Here is a 5,710-nt window from a genome sequence, read left to right on the forward strand (position 1 = left end):
CGACTCTTTGTGACCCCATGGACCGCAGCATGCCAGGCCTCCCTGTCCATCACCAACTGCTGGAGTCTGCCTAAACCCAAGTCCATTGAGTCGGTGATACCATCCAACCGTCTCATCCTCTGTCATCCCTTTCTTCTGCCTTCAGTCTTTCCCAGTGAGAGGGTAACAGGCAGGAAGGCCAGGGGTCTCCAAACAGAGGAAATAGCCTGCAAGTGTCAGACATTTTTATCTCTCTTAAGCGGCAGGAGGAAACAAAACGCAATATTTTTTCCTTTTCTATACAAATTTAAAAGGAGGTTTCTCTTAAAATTCTGTGTTGCCACAATGACACCTGGTTTCACCTGAAGTTAACTATTCTCAAACCTAGAGATAACCAATGCCTTTTTCTTATGGAAATGTTTATCTTAAGCTATGCTAATGTACTATGCTGCTGCTGCTGCTGCTAAGTCGCTTCAGTCGTGTCCGACTCTGTGCGACCCCGTAGACAGCAGCCCATCAGGCTCCCCTGTCCCTAGAATTCTCCAGGCAAGAACACTGGAGTGGGTTGCCATTCCCTTCTCCAATGCATGAAAGTGAAAAGTGAAAGGGAAGTCGCTCAGTCGTGTCTGACTCTTAGCGACCCCACGGTCTGCAGCCTACCAGGGTCCTCTGCCCATGGGATTTTCCAGGCAAGAGTACTGGAGTGAGGTGCCATTGCCTTCTCCAAATGTACTATGCATTTACCCCAAACTCTGTCTTCAAGTTGGTTCCGCCTTTTGGCTCAGAACCTACTTGACAAACCAGTATGTTATACTCAGATATTGTTCCTCTAATCTATGTGAATGAAACTATTTGTATGGTGATCTGCCCTCCTTCAAGGTTCAAGCTAATCATTTTATAGCCCAGGATGAACCATTTGGTGCCAAGACTATCCCAAAATACGTCTTATGGGTGAGGGGTCTGCTGCCATTCTGAGTTTTAAGACATCCCTTTCTTTCATTGACAGACTGCTGGTGACTATTCTCAAACCTAGAGATGACCTAGTGACTGTATAACATCCAGCTGAAGACTAGCAGGGGGGTACTGTTTCTGTCCCCTTCTGATGCCTATGTCAGAAGCTTTCTCTATCTCCTTTGTACTTTAATAAAACTTTATTACACAAAAGCTCTGAGCGATCAAGCCTCGTCTCTGGCCCCGGATTGAATTCTTCTCCTTCGGATTGAATTCTTCTCCTTCGGGGCCAAGAATCCCGGTGTCGTGATTCAACAACAACCTTTCACCAGCATCAGGGTCTTTTCCAATGAGTCAGTTCTTCTGATCAGGTGGCCAAAGTACTGGAGCTTCAGCATCAGTCCTTCCAATGAATATTCAGGGTTGATTTCCTTTACAGTTGACTTGTTTGATCTCCTTGCAGTCCAAGGGACTCTCAAGAGTCTTCTCCAACACCACAGTTCAAAAGCATCAATTCAACTTTCTTTATGGTCCAACTCTCACATCCATACATGAGTAGCTTCAACTAGACGGACCTTTGTCGGGAAAGTAATGTCTCTGCTTTTTAATATGCTGTCTAGATTGGTCAAAGCTTTTCTGCCGGGAGCAAGGGTCTTTTAGTTTCATGGCTGCAGTCACCATCTGCAGTGATTTCCTTCTGCTAAACCCTTAAGAGAAACAATCTGGGCCTTCATCTCAGATGTTCACGTGTGAAAGGGGCACAGATGTCACGAGAATGTGGCCTTGGAAAAGAGATTTCACTATGTCTCCACCCCCCAACCCCACCCTCGGTGGTATGTGGGAAGCAGCCTGTCCAGGCACCACTCATCCGTCTAACATAACAAGCTGCCCCTCCAGTTCCCTAGGCTATGCCTGCCCCGCTCTGAGACTGACCCTCCCCAGCTCCTGTGACAAGAAGGGGCTCCCACCTTTGCAAATGGAGGTGGTGTACAGAGTTTTCCCATCCTGTCAGGGTCGTCTCAGCTTAGGCCCCTATTATATGCAAGAACATGAAACCCCATCACTCCCCATCGTGAAGGTCATTTTTCTATAGAAATTTCATTCCTAATGGCCACATTTTCATCTTTCTAATCATTTAGGTTATTCTTAGCATCCAGTCAAAGGTGGGGCGTTTTATGAAAGAAATGATGGCCGGTGAATTCCTTTCAATGAATGCACAGCGTAGAGAGAGGGAGCTTTCTTTGGAGGGTGTTTTCACAGGCTGTCTTCTGTGTTCATTTGAAATGTGTCATGACTGACGAATGTAGCCAACTTTAGTGTTTCTGACACATAAGAAAAACAGAGGAGAGCAAACAGCTTCAGGAAGGCTTGGGCCAGAAGGGAGACTCAGGGGCGGTCAGCCTGCGCGGAGGTGCCGGTTCCGCAGGGGCGAGGGCGGCTGTGCCAGCGAGAGGCTGAAGTTCTCGCTCCAGTTGGCGGAGGATTCTTAAAAAAAGAGAACAAAACAATGAAACCTCTCTGGCTTTCCAGTGCCACTTTTTAGCTTCCAAAACAGGAAGAGGTTGTCAAGGAGCCAAAAACATCCTGGAAACGAGCCCTGGGGCGGGGGGTTGTGTCCAGGAGTGTGACTCTGCAACACAGCGACTCAGCTGTGAACCCAGGTGGGGGAACGGTGGAGGGACACCCAGAGCAGGGTGCCCTGTGAGCCGAGCCCCCGCATCAGAACCGCTGTGGGGGAGCAGGGTTTAAACTGTAAACGATGCGACCCACCGCCCCCACCTCCAGCCTCAGATGGCAGATGGAGCGTCACGTCCAACGAGTCTGCTGGAGGTGGTGGGAAATACTTCAGTTCCCTCGCCTGGGCTGCACGGTGATGGGTGGGGCACCTCAGAGCAGGTACCACCTCAGTCCCAGTGGGTTTTATGGTCCGAGATTGAGGCCAGGACAGCTCACCAGGGGCTGGTTGAAACACGTGACACCACATACAAACGGAGCAGGTTTGACTGGCCAAGGCAGTCAGCATCTGGGTAACCCCAAGGGAACCGGGTGGGCGCTGGAGGTGTCAGCGGCCAGCCCAGGGCTTTGCAAGTTCACAGTGCTACGGGACATCCTTCACCGTGGACTCGCTCACTTCCTCTGGCATGAAGCGCTCCAAGTCGGGAGGTTTATTCGGGGCGTGGAGGTGACTAGAGCTGGCTGTCACCTAGCTGCTTTGTGTTCTGTTTCTTCAAAGCCGAGAATCAGAGGCAGAAGCCTCCTGACTCAAGACACCTCGTGTCTGAGGTTTACAATCGGCCGTTTGTTGATTTGTACAGTCATTTATTCACTCCGTGTTTGCTGAGCGGCTGCTAGCTGCCTGCAGTGCAGGAGACCTGGGTTCAATCCACGGGCCTGGAAGATCCCCTAGAGAAGAGACTGGCAACCCACTCCAGTATTCTTGCCTGGAGAATCCCATGGACAGAGGAGCCTGGGGGTCTGCAGTGCATGGGTTGCAGAGAGTCGGACACGACTGAAATGACTCAGCACACACTACCCTCCAGGCCCAGCATTTGGCTCAGACGACGTGGTGGGAGCAGCCCCCAGTGGGATCCCTGTCCTGACTTGACTATGCACAATGTGGAAGTGATCGTGCGTGAGAAGTGAAGAAGGGCACAGGCTGCCAGAGGGCCTCCCGCTGTGTCTTTCTGTTGTCGCTGACACATTAAAATCCCAGCAGTCCTGTAGCTGGGGTGTTAAGAGCCCTGCGACAGGCGCTAAGTAAGGGTCAGCATAGGTGATCCTTCTAAGCTGCAGCCTCGCTCTCCAAACACCACCATCCCATGTTGGGGACCACCGTCTGCTCAGTTTGAATGAAACCCTCTCTCTCTGAACTCCCACCATTCGCTGTCTGAAATTCAGGAATACATGGATTTAATAACAGGAGCCAGACCTGCTGGCTGAAATTCTCTGATTATTGCTGCTTAGTCACTAAGTCGTACCTGACTCTGCCACCCCATGGGCTGCAGCAGCGCATCAGGCTTCCCTGTCCTTCACTCGCTCCCTGAGTTTGCTCAGACTCATGTCCGTTGAGTTGGTGATCCCATCCAGGCATCTCATCCTCTGAAATTCTGACATTTGAAGGCAGTAATTGAGTAATCATTCAGCTTTGGGCAGGGAGGAGTGGGAGAAGTGATAAATGAACTGTGAGTGAAGGGCTGTGCTGTGTCGGGTAGGAGAACGGAAGCGTAGGATTTTACGCCTCAGTGGCCGACACTGAATGAGAGTGCGTCGGGGTACAGACAGTGTGCGAGGTGGGGATCAGAAATCATGGGGGGAAGACAGTTTGAACTCGGGACTTTGGAAACACAGCTAACGTGCAGTCCATTTCTCATGCTCTGGAGACAGACTGAACCTTAATCTCATTTGCGCCTGACTTTGCCAACGAAGATTAACTTTGCAGACCTTTGTCCTTTTGAAGAGGCCACTTGGGGCGATAACAAAAAGGACTCAAGGCTTTCTGAGCTCTTCACCGGGCAGGGCTCTCTGGATGACCCCAAAATTGTCCCATGAGTCTGTCCTCTTCCTGCTAGCTGCCCTCTGACCTTGAAGAATTCTGTGCCTGCCCAGACCAAAAGGGCACTGGGAACCAGATGGCCCCAGACAGCAGTAACCACAGCCTCCTCCTAAGCCTGATCCTTTGGGCATGTGTATTCTAACTCCCTCATTTGAAGGTTGAAGTGACCTTGGTTGGTTGAGAGAGTAATTGCAATGCAACTGTGTCTGAGTGAACAGGCCAGAGCCTGCGGGACATGAGTGTCCCTGCAGCAATGTCACTTCCAGAAATCCAGAGCCTAGAGCTGTGCTCATGGGAGGTGCGCCGAGTGAGGTCAAGAAGAAAGGCAGCGGTATGACAGCAACAGGCAGGGTCGACAAACAGAGAAGATCTGGGTCCTCTGTAGCGTTGTTTAGCCGCTGGATCAAGCCTCACCTGAAGCCAACACTTCCTCAACTTCTCACCTACCCAAGGTAAAAAGTCTCCTTGGTTGTCAAAACCAATTGGCATGGATTATTCTAACATTTGTAGTAGGAGGAATGGGTGCAGTGTCCGTTCTTTCCCCAAGCATCTCTGGCTTTCTCCTGACCTGCCCTTTATCTGTTGGGCAACCAATAAATCTTTTCTGAAAAATGTATAAGGTAACTTACTCACAAGCAGACAGTTTAAGGAAGAAGAGACCAAAAAAGAGAGAGAAGCAGTAGTCTTCAAAGTCTTTCTGACCAAGAGGGTAGGGTCAGTCATTTGAAAGCCTTTATTGAGTGCTTGCTTTGTGCCCAGAAATATTCAGTATGAATAAAGTCATGACTTCTCTGAAGCTAACATCTTAGGAAGGGGCAGGTTGGGAGATAAGCAATAGGCAAATGAATCAATGAACAAAAATACGAGGGAGTGGGACTTCCCTGGTTGTCCAGGGGCTAAGACTCCGAGCTCCCAATGCAGGCGGCTTGGGTTCTATCCTTGATCAGGGAACTAGATTCTCCCTGCTGCAACAATGCAGCCAAATAAATAGAAACATAAATTTTGAAAAAATTTTGAGTAAGTGCTATGCAGAGAATCGAAACAGGTTAGTGGAGTTTGGGTTCTGGTCAAATAAAGATGAGTATTTCAGCGTTTTCTTCCCACTGAATGCAACAGAATTCCTGGACACGCTGCGTGGAACAGCCTTCTGAGGACTCTGAAAATAAGTAGAAGTGGGAAGATTTGGGAGGGAAAAAAGAACTCCAAATACTACCAAACTAGTGGTGG

Source organism: Capra hircus, chromosome 11, assembly GCF_001704415.2.
Source record: "Capra hircus breed San Clemente chromosome 11, ASM170441v1, whole genome shotgun sequence".
NCBI lineage: Eukaryota > Metazoa > Chordata > Mammalia > Artiodactyla > Bovidae > Capra > Capra hircus.